Source organism: Mesoplodon mirus (genome assembly GCF_964341445.2).
Source record: "Mesoplodon mirus genome assembly, chromosome: 9".
In the NCBI taxonomy this organism is placed as follows: Eukaryota; Metazoa; Chordata; class Mammalia; order Artiodactyla; family Ziphiidae; genus Mesoplodon; species Mesoplodon mirus.
The window spans coordinates 17,560,277-17,576,751 of record NC_138985.1 but is presented as its reverse complement, the minus strand read 5'-3'; the positions used below and the strand labels follow the sequence as shown (position 1 = coordinate 17,576,751).

At 38.0% G+C, this 16,475-nt stretch overlaps 1 protein-coding gene and 1 pseudogene across 3 annotated transcripts in view; one reads left to right on the top strand and one right to left on the bottom strand.

The window, feature by feature from the left end:
- The window catches only part of PHTF2 (putative homeodomain transcription factor 2), a 129,407-nt gene that overhangs the window by 7,129 nt on the left and 105,803 nt on the right, over nucleotides 1–16,475 (top strand). The window lies entirely within an intron of this gene.
- On the bottom strand, nucleotides 2,715–3,768 carry LOC309810349 (thioredoxin-dependent peroxide reductase, mitochondrial-like; annotated as a pseudogene). The gene has a single exon. The product of its transcript is annotated as a thioredoxin-dependent peroxide reductase, mitochondrial-like (transcript).

The following is a 16,475-nucleotide window of genomic DNA, read 5'->3' as shown; positions in this document are numbered from 1 at the left end:
ACCAGGTTTTGGTTTTCTTTATTGATTTTGTGTTCTTAATTTCAATGATTTCTATTCTTTATTATTTCCATTTTGCTATTTACTTTGCATTTTATTTGCTCTTGATTTGCTAGAATCTTAAAATGTAAACTTAATTTGTTAATTTATTGTCTTCTAGTATAAATGTTTAATGCTATAAAATTCCCTTCTAAATAGTGGCATCTCACAAGTGTTGATATGTCGTGTTGTCATTTTTGTTCAATTCAAAAATCCTTGCTGATTTTGTGATTTCTTTGTTGACCCTGTTGGTTATTTAAAGGTATGTACCCAAGTCTTCCAATATTTGGGGATTTTTTAGATGTTGATTTCTGATTTAATTTCACTGTGGTCAGAGAACATACGTTGTGTGATTTGAATCGTTTTGAATTTATTGAGACTTGTTTTATGGCCCAGAATATAGTCTCTCTTGGTAAATGATTCATGTGCACTTGAAAAGAATGTTGGGTGGAGTGTTCTATAAATGTCAGATCAAGTTGATTGATAGAGTTTTTCAGATCTTCTCTATCCTTACATATTTTATGTCTGCTTGTTCTCTCAATTTTTAAAAATAATTTTATTTATTTATTTATGGCTGTGTCAGGTCTGAGTCGTGGCACGTGGAATCTGCGTTGCGGCAGGTGGGCTTCTCTCTAGTTGTGGTGTGTTCCAGAATGTGTGGGCTCAGTAGTTGTGGTGTACAGGCTCTGTAGTTGTGGCTCACAGGCTCCAGAGCGTGTGGGCTCTGTAGTTGCAACACGCAGGCCCAGTAGTCACAGTGCCTGGGCTTAGTTGCCCTGTGGCACGTGGGATCTTAGTTCCCTTAGTTCCCTTACCAGGGATCTAACCAGCATCCCCTGCATTGGAAGATGGATTCTTAGGTGCTGGGCCACCAGGGAAGTCCTTGTTCTCTCAATTTTTGAGAGAAGGGTGTTGAAATCTCTGACATAACTGTGGACTTGCCAATTTCTACTTGCAGTTTGATCAGTTTGGCTTCATATATTTTGAAGTTCTGTTACTAGACACATGCATATTTAGGATTGTTATCATCTTTTGATGAAATGGATCTCTTTATCGTTGTGAAATGGCCCTCTTGTAATATGCTTTTCTCTGAACTCTACTTTATCAGTATTGCCACTCCAGCTTTCTTTTGATTAGTGTTAGTGTGATATATCTTTTTACATTTTTTAACTTTTTACCTACTTGTGTGTTTGTATTTAAAGCGGATTTCTGGTATATAGCATATAGTTTGTCCTTGTTTTTTTTTTTTTTAATCCAGCGTCCTAATCTCTGCCTTTTAATATAGACCATTTACATTTAATATGATTATTGATTTTGATGGGTTTGAATCTACCATCTTGCTATGTGTTTATTTGTCCCATCGGTTCTTTTTTTTTTTTTTTTTTGAAAGTGAGTATTTATTAAGAATGAGAAAAGAAACCACAGCAAATTACGAATTTTTAAATGTTGACAAATGTTACAAATAGCACAAAATCCAGAAAAATATCCGAATCTTTTTGTTAATTAACTGGCGCATCAGTTCTTTGTTCCTTTTTACTTTGTCTTCTTTTGTATTATTGGAGTATTTTTTTTATGACTGTCCCCTTTATTGGAGTATTAATTATCTATAGCTCTTTTTTTTACTGCCTGTCTGTAGTGTCTGTATACATCTTTAGCTTATCACGTCTACTTTGAGTAAAACACAGCTTCTTATATTATATAAGAACCTTGTAACAGTATACTTCCATATTCCCTTCTCAGCCTTTGTGCTATTGTCATACATTTTGGTTTTACGTACGTTATAAATTCCACAATATAGTTCTACTTTTTTAGCTTTAAATGGTCATTTGTCTTTCAAAGGGATTAAAAATATTTTTTTGTTTTTTGTTAGAAAAAATGCTCTTAAATTTACCCACATATTTACCATTTTCAAGGCTCTTCATTCCTTTGGAATTCTTTTTTCATCTGGTATCATTTTCCTTCTTCCTGAAAGACTTCCTTTAGTATTTATTGTAATGCTGTACTACTGATGAAATTTTTTCAGCTTTTGTATGTGTGAAAAAAAAATATGTGTATATATATAATATTTTTTACATTGAACACTTCAGGAAAGAAAATAATTAAGTGATGATTCAAATGCATGAATGATTCAAATTCAAAATGCAATCCCTGGATTCAATAAATATCCTTTATAATTATACCCAATCAATATTAGAAATGTATGTAGGCACTAAGTCAGCTAACAAAATAAGTAAAATAACTATATAAAGTATATATCTCAGGACTGGGGAACATGCATGATCAGTTAAGTCACTTTGCCACTGTAGGTGCTTTTCAAAAAACATGATTCACATTTGCTTCAATCACATACACATTCATTGCAGGTGTTTCCACCCCCCACCCCAGCCACACTGCATGGCATGTGGGATCTTAGTTCCCTGACCAGGGATTGAACCTGTGCCCCCTGCATTGGAAGCACAGAATCTTAACCACCGGACCACCAGGGAAGTCCTGCAAGTGTTAAATTAGACCATTGATGCTAACAACTTAAAACTATGATCTTAAAAGAAAATTCAGTTTAATACAAAGAAACTCAAGAAGAAAATCTCAGGACCCTTGATCAGAAGCTTTGATGCCTGTCATACTACTCTGGTATATATACAAAGGTTCAAGTAAGGCTGAGAAAGAAGAATTGTTTCCTTTTCCCTTTGAAGACATGATCCAAGAAATAGAGGAATTGCACATTCTATAGCAACTAGCTATCCATCCATACACTGCCAATAAAGGACTCCTTACGTTAGTAACTAACCAAGTTTTAAAAGCCTTGGCCAATGTTACAAAAACAGAACATTTAGAGTAATATTTACGAATACAAGCATAATTGTGTTTTTGCCTTCTCTAAGTAATAATCTTTGAAATGCTAAAAGTGAGTTCCAGCTGTGGTTCTTTTCTGGTGTGGGGAGCTGCAGGTGCACATGGGATGGTCTACTGATTTACCTTCTCAAAGTATTCTTTGGAAGCAGTTGGATGGGGCTTGATTGTAGGAGAATCTGGTGTCCAGTTGGCTGGGCAGACTTCTCCATGGGTTTCCACAAACTGAAATGCCTTCACCAAGCGGAGGGCCTCTTCCATGCTTTGGCCCACTGGGAGATCATTGACGCTCAAATGCTTGATGACTCATTGAGGTCAATTATGAAGAGACGTCGTAGTGCAAGGCTGGGACCTGCTAACAGCACAGCGTAGTCTCGGGAAATCTGTTTAGTCAGATCTGAAAAGAGCGTGATTTGCACGTGGCCCAAACCGCCATTCTTCCTTGGTGTGTTTACCCAGGCCAGGTGGGTGAAGTGGGAATCCACTGACACTGTAACGATTTCACAGTTCACATTGTGAAATTCATTGGCTTTGTCACTGAAAGCAATACTTTCTGTAGGACACACAAAGGTGAAATCCAAAGGATAGAAGAAGAGCCCTAAATATTTCCCCTTAAAGTCATCAAGGCTTATTTCTTTGAACTCTCCATTGACAACAGCTGTACCCTTAAAATAGGGCGCATGCTGGGTGATGGCAGGGGCATGGTATGAGGAACTGATGCTAAAGGCGAATTTTGCTTGACCAGAACCAGACACAATGCATTTGTCAAGCACGTTCTTCAAGAAGCAGCAGGCCTAAGGGCTGCAGCAGAAATGCCCCAAGGAATGGCACTCATGTGAAGACAAGTGAAGTCTGGGGCAACCTTCCTGCCGTGGCTGCCATCTTTAGGGTGCACGGGACCCGCAGGGCAGACGGAGAAGCAGACGGCTGAAAAAATATTTTTGACTTTATTTTTGAAATATATTTTTGCTGGGTATAGAATTTTAGATTGACACTTTTTTTCTTTCAGGACTTTAATGATACTGCACCACTGTCTTCTCATTGCATTTTTCCAGTATGAAATCTACTGTTATCCTAATTTCTTTATATTGAAAGTGGTTTCTTTTTCCCCCCGTGGCTGCTTTTTAAGATGATCTCTTTACCATTGGTTTTAAGCACTTTTATTATGATGTGCTTACAATGTGTTTTATGTTTCTTATGCTTGGGGTTTGTTGAGCTTCTTGGTTTGTAGACTTACCATTTTCATCAGATGTAGAAAAAGTTTGTCCATTATTTCTTCGAATAGTTTTTCTGTGTTTCTTCACTCCTCTCATTCTGGTACTCCAGTTACGCGTATATTATGCCACTTGATATTGTCCCACAGCTAACTGATGCTCTGTTCATTTTTTTAAAATCTTTTTTTCACTCCTTGTTTCAATTTGGATAATGTCTCCTGCTCTGTCCTCAAGATTAGTAATCTTTTCTTCTTTTCAGTTTCTGATCTGCTGTTATCTCATCCAGTGTATTTTTCTTATTAGACATTTTATTTTTCATTTCTGTAAGTTTGATTTGAATTTTGTCTATATCTTACATATTTCTCCTTTACATGTTCAATCTTCTGTCTTTTTTTAAAAAAATATTTATTTATTTATTTATCTGGTTGCACCTGGTCTTGGTTGTGGCAGGCATGCTCCTTAGTTGCAGCTTGCTGGCTTCTTAGTTGCAGCACATGGGCTTCTTAGTTGTGGCATACAAACTCTTAGTTGTGGCATGTATGTGGGATCTAGTTCCCTGACCAAGGATTGAACCCGGGCCCCCTGCATTGGGAGCATGGAGTCTTATCCACTGTGCCACCAGGGAAGTCCCTCTTCTCCCTTCTTGAATACAGTTGACCTTTGAATGATGTGGGCATTAGGGGTGCTGACCGTTCACACAGTCGAAAATCTGTGTATAACTTTATAGTTGGCCCTCCACATCCACGGTTCTGCATCTGCAGATTCAACCAATCATAGATCATGTAGTACTGTAGTATGTTTTTATTTTTTAAAAAATCTGTGTATAGGTGGAACTGCACAGTTCAGACTGTTGTTCAAGGGTCACCTGTATATGTAGAGTCTATACTAGGTGAGTTTTCAAAAAATTGTAGTAAATAATACATAACATAAAATTTACCATCTTAATAATTTTTTAAGTATATAGTTCAGTAGTGTTGATTACATTAATATTGTTGTGAAACAGCTCTCCAGAACTTCTTCCTCTTGCAAATCTGTAACTCTGTATCCGTTCAACAACACCTACTCTTTACTCCTTCCCTCATTCCCTGGAAGACATTCTTAACGTTTTCTGTCTCTATGAATTCAACTATGCTAGGTACTTCAAATAAATGGAATAATACAGCTTTGGTCTTTTTGTGACTGGCTTATTTCACTTAGTGTAATATCCTCAAGATTCATCCATGTTGTGGCATGTGGGAGGATTTCCTTTAAGACTGAATAATATTCCGTTGTATAATTTTCTTTATTCATTCACCCATTGGTGGACATGTGAGTTACTTTAATCTCTTTGCTATTGTGAATAGTGCTTCTGTGAACATGGGTATGCAGATATGTCTTCAAGACCATGCTGTCACTTCTTTTGGGTATATACCCAGAAGTGAGATTGCTGGATCATATGGTAGTTCTATTTTCAGTTTTTTGAGAAACTTCCATACTATTTTCTGTAGTGATTGCACCACTTCAGCATTGTACTAACAGTGCACAAGGGTTCCAGTTTTTTCACACCATTGTTAACACTCGTTATTTTCTGTTTTGTTGATAGTAGCCATCATGATGGGTATAAAGTGATATCTCATTATGGTTTTAATTTGTATTTCCCTAATGATTAGCGATGTTGAGCATCTTTTCACGTGCCTGCTGGCCATTTGTATATCATCTTTGGAGAAATGTCTGTTCAAGTCATTTGCCCATTTTTAAATTGAGGTATTTGATATTTTGTTGTTAAGTTGTAGTTCTTTATATATTCTGGATATTAACCCCTTACCACATACATAGTTTGCAAATATTTTCTCCCATTCCATAGGTTACCTTTTCACTCTATTGATTGTATCTTTTGATGCACAAAAGTTTTTAAGTTTGATTTAGTTCCATTTGTGTATTTTTGCTTTTATTTTCTGTGCTTTAGGTGTCACAACCAAACAAGTCACTGCCAAGTACAATGTCATGAAGTTTAACGCTACATTTTCTCCTATGAGTTTTATAGTTTTAGGTTTTACTCTTAGGTCTTTAATCCACTTTGAGTTAATTTTTGTATGTGGTATAAGATAAGGGTCCACCTTCATTCTTTTGCATGTGGATACCCATTTTTCTGCACACAAGTTGTTGAAGAGGCTGTCCTTTCCCCATTGAGAAGGGTCTTAGCATTCTTGTCAAAGATTATTTGACCACGTATGCAACGGTTTATTTCTGGACTCTGTTCTGTCCCATTGGTCTATTTGTCCTTATGCCAGTACTATGCTGTTTTTGATTACCATAGCTTTGTAATATGTTTTGAAATCAGCAAGTGTAATTCCTCCAATTTGTTGTTCTTTTACAAAATTATTTTGGCTAACTGGGGTCCCTCAAGATTCCATATGAATTTCAGGATGAACTTTTCTGTTTCTTCAAAAAATGCCATTGGAATTTTGATAGAGATTGCATTGAATCTATAGATTGCTTTGGGTATGGACATCTTAATAATATTAAGTCTTCTAATCATTAACATGGGTTTCTTTCCATTTGTGTGTGTGTGCGCGCATGTGTGTGAATGTATACATATACATACATATACATACACATAAGGTGTAAGTACACATGCACAGTATTTTGTATATAATAGCTGTTTTAATCATAGCACTTTTGTCATTTCTGGGTTCGCTTCTTGTAACTGATTTTTCTCCTCGGGTCGCATTTTCCTTTTTCTTTGCATGCCTGCTAAGTTTTGTTTGGATGCTGGACATTGTGAATTTTGTTGTTTGGAGCTGTCTTTTCTTTGTATTCTTATAAATATTTTGAGCTTTGTTTTGGAACACAGTTATGTTATTAGAAACAGTTCTTCAAGGCATGCTTTTAAAGCTTTGTTAGATGAGTCCTGAGCATCCTTTGGTACAAGGCTCATTTAGCCTTATTACTGGGGCACTGCCCTTCTCAGTGTTCTAGCTATTGCCCATTATTACAGGATTTCTCCACTCTGGCTGTGAACTCTTACCATCCCTGTGTGAACTCTGGTAATTGTTATGCCTGCTCCTTTCTGGTGGTTCTATTCCTGGCTTTAGGTAGTTTCTCTTCGTAAGTGTGCTGATCAACAATAATCAGCTGAAGGCTCAGTGGGAATCCTCTGCAAAGCTCCAGAGCTCTTTTTGTGCTCTTCTCTCCTCTCTGGTACTTTGCCCTGAGAACTCTAGTTGTTTTGGTGTCCTTGAACGCTCAAATCCGTCCTCTCAACTTGGGGAGACTCTCAGGCTCTGGTTTTCCCCTCCTAGCACTGTGTCCTGGAAACTCTACAGGCAGTACTATTAGGAAATAATAGGACTCACTCTTTTGTTTCCTTTTTCAAAGATTATTGTCTTGCACAGCCTGTTGTCCAATGTCTGAAAAGATTTCACATATTTTGTCCTTTTTTTTTTTTTTTTTTTTTAGTTTTAAAGGTGGGAGGGGGAATTCCCTGACGGTCCAGTGGTGAGGACTCTGTGCTTCCACTGCGGAGGGCTGGGTTCGATCCCTGGTTGGGGAGCTAAAATCCTGCAAGATGCATGGTACAACCAAAAAAATAAAAATAAAAGGTGGGAGGATTAATCTGGTCCCTGATACTCCATCGTGGCTAGAAGTGGAAACCCCTCTTCATTAAATTTTAAAGTAATACTTTAAAATACATAAAGTACCATTTTTAGTATTGTTTTAATTAAAACCCATGATTTTAGAATGTATCAGCCTTGGATAGCAAGAACCAAAGTATACTGTATGTTTTGACTGGATAAATGTGTTTATGTTCAGCTTCCTCAGCATTCCTGTTGCACTTGAAACAAATGTAGGAATGTATGGTGAGTCAAAATGAAAGCAACTAATTGCATTTTCTTCTTTTTAAAACCCAGTTCTCATTGACAAAAAATGTGAGAGAGTGAAAAACATGGCTATATTATTACTAGGGCAAATTAATGAGAAGTAAGTATTAATATTTCTCTAAAGGTGTAATAATCCAGATTTTATCATCATTGGAAAATATTTGCCACAAAGACTAAAAATACCGCTGTGATCCAAAAATACCTTTTATATTTTGAGAGGTCAGTGTAACTTAACTTTGGAAATAATAGGTATTAAAGATTGTTAAAAATCTCTGTAGAGGAAATGGAGTTAAGATGTTAGAAGAGTATGTCTAAAATGTCTCCTCATTGATCATAGGCAACTGAAATGGCCTTTTTCTTTTGATGGAGGTGAATTATGTAAATTGGTAAAATCAAAACATAGAGCCCGTTTTCTTTTGTCTACCCTGTGCATCCCTTTCACTGCAACTACACTACATGAGAAAATAAACTTAATTATAAAAGGAAGGCTTGGGCTTCCCTGGTGGTGCAGTGGTTGAGAGTCCGCCTGCCAATGCAGGGGACACGGGTTCGTGCCCCGGTCTGGGAAGATCCCACATGCCGCGGGGCGGCTGGGCTCGTGAGCTATGGCCGCTGAGCCTGTGCATCCGGAGCCTGTGCTCCGCAACGGGAGAGGCCACAACAGTGAGAGGCCCGTGTACCGGAGGAAAAAAAAAAAGGAAGGCTTTATGTGTATTAAGTTGATTGTGTGTAGAAAATTAACATGAGAAAGGAGGTATTTTAAAACTGAATTAAAAATTACTATAGTTCTTTTTTTATTTTGACATAATTTGACTTTGAAAAGTTACAAGAATTCCTGTATATGCTTCAGAGATTAACCAAATATTAAACATTTTACTACATTTGCTTTATCCTTATTTTTATATATACAGATATACATTACTTTTTTCCTGACTCATTTGAGTCTTGATAATCCTTTAACTATGTGAACCTCAGTTTTATTTCCTAAAAACAAGGTCATTCTCCTACGTAAGCAAAGTATGATGATCAAAAATCAGGAAATTAACTTTGACACAATAGTATTATCTAATCTTCAGATATTATTCACATTTCACCAATTGTCACAATACTGTCCATTATGGCAAGAGAAAATCCAGGATCACATCCTGCCTTTAGTTGTCATGTCTCTCTAATTTACTTTAAGCTGGAATAGTTGTAGAGCTATGTTTATATGTCATGATATCGACATTTTTTAAAGTGTGGAGGCCAGTTATTTTGCTGAATGTCCTTCAATTTTAGTTTGGTTGATTTTTTTCTCAAGACTAGAGTCAGGTTATATACTTTTGGCAGGAATATCACAGACATAATGTTCTTTCCAGTACATTGTATCAAGAAGCAAATGCTGCAGTTTCTCCTATTACTGATGATGATAACTTTGATTATTTAGTTAAGAAGGTATCTGCCAGGTTTCTCCAAAGCTAAGTCATTATTTCACTCCTGTAACTATTTTTGTGTGTGTGTGTGTGTGGTACGCGGGCCTCCCACTGCCGCAGCCTCTCCCGCTGCGGAACACAGGCTCCGGACGCCCAGGCCCAGTGGCCATGGCTCACGGGCCCAGCTGCTCTGTGGCACGTGGGACACCCGCCCCCGCCCGGGTCTGGGTCACGAACCTGCATCCCCCGCATCGGCAGGCAGACTCTCAACCACTGCGCCACCAGGGAAGCCCCTCCTTGTAACTATTAAGTACCTGTGGAGAGATACTTTGATTATGTAAATATCCTATTACTCTCAAACTTACCCATTGGCTTTAATATCTATTGATGATTATTGTACAAATCAGTTTTCAAGATGGTTACTTAAAAGTTCTCATCACAAGGGAAAAACTATGTAACTGAGGTGATGGTTGTTAACTTATTGCGGTAATCATTTTGCAGTATATACATATATCAGATCATTACGTTCTACGACTTAAACTTATGCAATGTTATGTCAATTATACCTCACTAACATTGGGGGAAAAAAAGATGGTTGCCAAATAGTGATTTTTTTTTCCAGTTCACCAATTTCTTCTGTGTTTATTAGCTGGCTTCCTGGTGCAAAGAAGGCTTCCTGCTACAAAGAAAGCTTCCTTCTCTTATTTATTTATTCATTCATTCATTTGTATCAGTATAGGCTCATTGATTTTTTTAAATTTTTTTTTTTTGTAATTTATTTTATTTTTGGCTGCATTGGGTCTTTATTGCCGTGTGCGGGCTTTCTCTAGTTGCAGCGAGTGGGGGCTACTCTTCGTTGCAGTGCGCAGGCTTCTCATTGCGGTGGCTTCTTTTGTCGCAGAGCATGAGCTCTAGGTGTGCGGGCTTCAGTAGTTGCAGCACACAGGCTCAGTAGTTGTGGCTCGCAGGCTCTAGAGCACAGACTCAGTAGTTGTAGTGCACGGGCTTAGTTGCTCTGTGGCATGTGGGATCTTCCCGGACCAGGAAAGAACCCATGTCCCCTGCATTGGCAGGCGGATTCTTTTTTTTTTTTTTTTTTTTGTGGTACGCGGGCCTCTCACTGCTGTGGCCTCTCCCGTTGTAGAGCACAGGCTCCGCACACACAGGCTCAGCGGCCATGGCTCACGGGCCCCGCCGCTCCACGGCATGTGGGATCTTCCCAGACCGGGGCACGAACCTGCGGCCCCTGCATCGGCAGGCGGACTCCCAACCACTGCGCCACCAGGGAAGCCCTGATTCTTATTTTATTCTTCTGACACTTTCCCTATTATTCTTTGAGCGCTTTAATTTCTGACCCAACAAGTTGTTCCAGGATCACCTTACACTGTCTCTATGCCAGCTCTGGAAACAGACATTTCTCTAAGGAGCCTTGATTCTTTACTGTAGAATAGTATTTAGAGATTTGGTTGTTAGATGTGCTTATTGCTACTGAGGAATCATTGTGTCTAGGCCCTCTTAGTAGATATAGCTAAGTGCATTGTATATGTGTGAGCATCTATGTGTGTGGATGTGTGTAATACACCTATATTTTTTAGAAAGGATTATTGAGTTAACCAGTGCCATGGCTGCTAAAAATTTAAAAAGTGAATATATCCTTAGGCTGCATGACCAAGTGATCATGTCCCTATTAGTAGAAGTTATAAGTTCACAGTGTTTTGCATTCTTCAAATAGGTTGTTTTGTTGGCCAACTAGATTCCAGGAATTTAGATCTTAGCTGATAAGGAAGATGACCTGGATAGTGAGAGGTTTGAAAGGCATGTTATGTGAAGAACAGTTGAAGGAGCTAGGAATATTTAATCTGGAAAAAGAAGAGATTACAACAGCATCTACTTACTATATTATTTTATGTGAAGGCAGAAGATGTAAATTTATTCTGTGCCCATTTAGAGTATATAACTAATACAGGTGAATGGAATTTAAGAGAGACCAATTTATCTCTGAATAAGGAAATTTTTGAGGCAAGCTCTCTTCTAATGGAGTGAACTGCCTTGAAAAAAGCCTCAAACTCAGTTATTACCTCTCTTCAATCAGAAGAAAAGTTTGCCCATTTTCGTATAGTTAATTTGTGCTGTGAGAAGTTGGAACTACTTGAAAGGTGTCTCAGTATGATGTATTTAGTGGCTTAGTTAATTGTATGTCTCATGAGATGCATCATGAGGAAAGGGTTCTAGTCTAAATATATGTAAGAAATAATGTATACAGAGTTTTCTCTTGTATATTTATAATGCACAGCAACATAGTAGGCTGTGGGAAGTCCAAAGAAAACTTGTTTGACTTTTTCTAATGTAGTGGATTTAGGAGACAGGTTAAACTAGAGATGTAATCTACATATATAGTGGTCATTACATACACATGGTATTTAAACTAAGATATTTTGAAGCGATCACCAAGGGACTGAGTGAAGACAGAGAAGATATCAGGGACTGAGCTCAGGGAGAAGACGGGAGCCAGCAAAGAAACTGAGGGGTAGCCAGAAAGTTAGGAGCAAACCCAAGAGAGTGGTTTCCTAGAAGCTAAGTGAATAGTGTTCCAAGAGGAGGAAGCATAGTCAGCTGTGTCGTATGAGCAACTGAGACCTGACCATTGGATTTAGCAACCTGAATTTATTCGTGTCCTTAAAGAGAACTTTCAGTAGAGTGTGGGGAGTAAAGGCATGATTGGATTGAAGAGAGGAAGTGGAGAAATTGGAGGAGATAGCAAAATTTTGCTGTGAAGGGAAGAAGAGAAATGGAATAGTTGCATTTGCTGAGCACATACCTTGTGTCTTATACAGTCATCCCTCGGTATCTGCAGGGATTGGTTCCAGGACCCCCCACTGGGGATACCAAAATCCTCTGGTGCTGAAGTCCTTTATATAAAATGGTATAGTGCTGTATAGTTGAAGAGATTAGGCAGCAGTGAAGAGAATAAGCTATACATAGTTGAGCTCATGATTCTGGTTAAATAATAGTTGTAGTACGTTTAGAAAGTACTTTCCTCTGTGGTATGGATTTGAATGGGCTAGAAATCGAAGTGTTGGTTTCCTGATTTATACAAAATTCCCTCAGGTTAGAAGAATGTTATCAGTGTAGTGGCTAATAAATTGTGTTGCATTCCTGAGTTTCCAGGCAGCTTGGGCCAGTTGGCTTGGTAGTTAGTAGTAATATGAAGCCCAACCCCCAAACTTCATTTTTATTAGCCTTGAATTGATGATCTGGACATATTAATAATGGTATTACATGAAATAGTGAGATTTGATGACCAACCATATGTTCATTATTTTAAAAATGACTCAGTTTCCAGGAATAGTTCACTTGTCCCATAAGAAGTTATCTGGTATATTTAAAGCCATATGTCCAAATTTTAAATTGGCCACTATAACTATGGGGGAAGAAAACCCAGGGGACACAGTTTGGTTCTTATTTCTATTTCACCATTAACCCTTCATCCACCTTCTTAGAACTAATTCCAAGCTCATTTCTTATATGTGTACGCTTTTGCTGTAGTTTCAGTTACTTATTGTAAGGGAGTGAAGTTGTTAGACCCCTGTGTTTAGTCTACCATTTTTTTCCTGGTGGTTTGAACTATTTAAATCTTAAATTACTCTTTAAGTAATTAAGTCATTTGCACACCATTCCTTATATGTTCTTACAACTTAATTTCCTGTGATGATCTGGGCCTGAAAGAATCCAAAGTAACTTGTCAAATAGGTCAGAACAAGGAGAAAGTCATTTTAGACAGAGGAGTTATCACCAGGTCTAGAAGGCAAGCATGAAAATGTATTTGGTAACCCACATGGCCTGACTGTAGGATATGTATGTGCATGGCAGATTGGAGTGGGTAGGGTGTGTGTGGAAGAAGGTAGAGGTGATGGATGCTACTGATTATAAAAGCAGTGAATCTATGATAAGGTTGTAAAAGAAGGTCTTTTGTATACTATGCTGATTAAACCCTTTTCTTACGTAATAGGAAATCATTAGAGATTTTTAAGAAGGAGAGAAGCATGTTGAGGTCAGTATTTTAGAACGATAAATGGTGAAAGTGAAGAAATAATAAGAGACTGTCAGAGTAGTCCTGGTAGTAGATAATATGGGCTTGCACCAGGTCTGTGGTAATGGGGCCAGGGAGGGGTTATATGAGAGATGTTTTGGCAGTGTGACAGGTAGATGCATTGATTTATTCCTTCATATTTATTGAATGGTTCCTGTGTGCCAGGTAGAGAATTGGTGGTGTTGGGAAAGGGAAGGAGACAAAGATTCTAGGGTTCCTTGCTTAAGTACCAAATTGAGTAGATAATAAAAGAATAGTAGATTGGAGGAGGAAAAATGCATTTTAGATTTGTTTTCCCTGGAGGTAGTTGTAACAGGTTCACAGAAGAGCTTAAGCTTGGTTCTGTATTTTCTGTTTAGTATCTTAAATTTATAAAAAGAATTGAAACTGGGTGTCTTCCCTTTACTTCCCTCTGTTAGAAATAACAGAAGTAAAGTTGCAGCTGTTGTTAGTTTAGAATCCTGTTTTAGAATATTTAATTTTTGCTTTTCAGTTGAGTCAGTAACTCAAAAGATTGTCATTAGCACTTAAAAAATAAATGTTAAAAAATAAATTTAGGTATTTGTGAGTAAAAATGAAGTAGAATCACAGAATTTTCCCTTCACTAAAAACCAAATGAAAATAGGAAAAAGTGGGTGGGGGAAGGAGAGGGCAAAAAAATGGAATAGAAGCGCACGAGAAAGGGGTATGTACAACCTTATGCCAAATACTTCAAAAAGTGGAGGCCAGGAAGGAATGAGAAGATACTGGGTGTATCTGTCAAGGTTTATAATTCCAGCCCCATATCCCAGAAGCCAGACTAAGGAAAGATGAGGCCTGCAAAACAGGAAGTATCCTCACTAACACTCTCCAGGGAAGCAGATCTAAGAGATGAGTAGGAAACAAAAAGTCAATGAAAAATCCTTGAGAAGACCCGCATACTAATGCTGAGCCTCACACTGTCAGGGAGCATTGACATTTTGAAAGGTACTCTTGTTAAGGGCAAGAACCAAAGCCCATGAAGGTAGGATAGCCCTCTGACTGGGGGGATGGATCCTGGTATAGGACACTTAATGACGTTTCAGCAGTGGCTGTACTCAGTCCAAACTTAGCTTTCTTTGTCCATTTCCTGCATTGATGGGTTATAGAAAAATAGATTAAAAGCAGTATCCAGATCTCAAATTGAAGTTTGTGTGTGGTGTGTGCATGCACATGTGTGCATAGAAATAAAAATGTTCCCAGCTAAGGTAAAAAGGATGTTGAAGTTGTCAAGGAGAACCCATTAGATATCTAAATAAGTAGGAGCTCAGTGTAGCACTCCCCATGTTAAATACGATCAAGATTTTTTTTAAAGATGGCATGGCAACTCTACAAATACACTACAGGAAAAAAATAAATGAAAGAAATGACCATGAAAAGACAGTAAGACTATCCTACTTAAGCATAACTTATATCCCTGGAATAGAGACTCCACCAAATGGAACAGAAAAAAGATTTCAGAAATATCATTCAAAAATTACGTTTGCAGGTTGAAACGCTCTGAACACCAGGAAAAAAAATTGTGAAATGTTGAAAAATGACTACACCCTAGTAGTTAGTAACTTCAGAAATAAGCAGAGAATTATTTTGGCATCCTGGCCAAAAAGAAAACCTGACCTATATGTGGTGTGGAGGGGAATCTAGCTGACTGCAAACTTCTCAGTTACGTACAATTCCAAAAGACATTTGAACAATATTTACAAAGTTTTGATGGCAAAAAAAAAGTATATATCAAAAGTATTATACTCAGCAGTATCAGATTAGGTTTGGCTGCTAATAACAATGGCTAAAACTGTAAGGATTTATAATCTTGGATACAAGAAATATGGAGGAAGACAGTCAGAACTGGTAAGGTGGCTTCATCCGGCAACCTAGGTTCCTTCCTATCTATGAATACACCTGGCTTCTGGTCTCAACATCACTGTCCATGGTGGCTGCTGGAGCTTTGGCCATTAAAACAGCATTGCAGGGAGCAGGAAATGGAAAGGGGGGAAAGAACCAAGGGCTTTCTCCAACTGAGTGAGATTCTTTTAGGGGGCCTAACTTGGAAGTTGCACCTAACACCGCTGTACCTGGACCAGAACATAGTCACAGCCACACCTGGCTTAGGAAAGGTCTTTATTTTGGGCAACAATGTGTCCAGCAACATGTTTGCAAAAGGAAAAGGAAGATGGAACAATGGGAGTCACTTAGCGATCTTCGGTGATTTTTTTTACAGGTGTCCTCTTCTTTATCAGCCCTTTCTTCTTCTCATTTCACCTTGACTTCTATCTCCCCTACTCCATTTAAAATGCTCCTCCCAAGTTCATTCTAACCTCTGTTTTGTTTAATCCAGTGATCTGTTAGCAGCCTACTCCTTTGTAAAAGACCCTCCTCTCTTGGATTCTGTGACATCACACTCACCTGCTTTCTTTCTACTCATTTTCTGTTCTTGGCCTCTCTTGTTTCACTTCTCTGAATAGTAGTCAACTTGAGGCTGAACCCTGTTCTTCACTAATTACACTCTTCTTAGTTGATATGTCAGTCACGTGATTTTATGGAAGTCATCTCTGAGCACAGGTCTTAAGTATACTTTAGTTTTCACAAATGCATATACCTGTGTAACCCACCTCTGATTTTAAATATTGACTGTGTTCATGGCTTCTATACTCATATCTCCATCTTTATCTTGAGCTCAGACTCAAGTATGTAACTACTTGTTTGACATCTTTATTTTTATGTCAGATAGGTATTGTCACCTTAACAGGTCTAAAACTATTTTTTTGTATTACTTTCATAAACCTTTTTTTAAATTAATTTTTATTGGAGTATAGTTACTTTACAATGTTGTTCATAAACCTTTTTTTAAAAAAAATATGCATCCATCTCAGAAAAATGGTTCAAACCCAAAACCTAGATTCTTTTCCCTAATCCCTCCCCCAACCTGCCCCATCCTAGTCCATTTCTAGATCTTGTTGGTTTTACCCATAAATAAGCTTCCTTTCTGTTCCTTAAA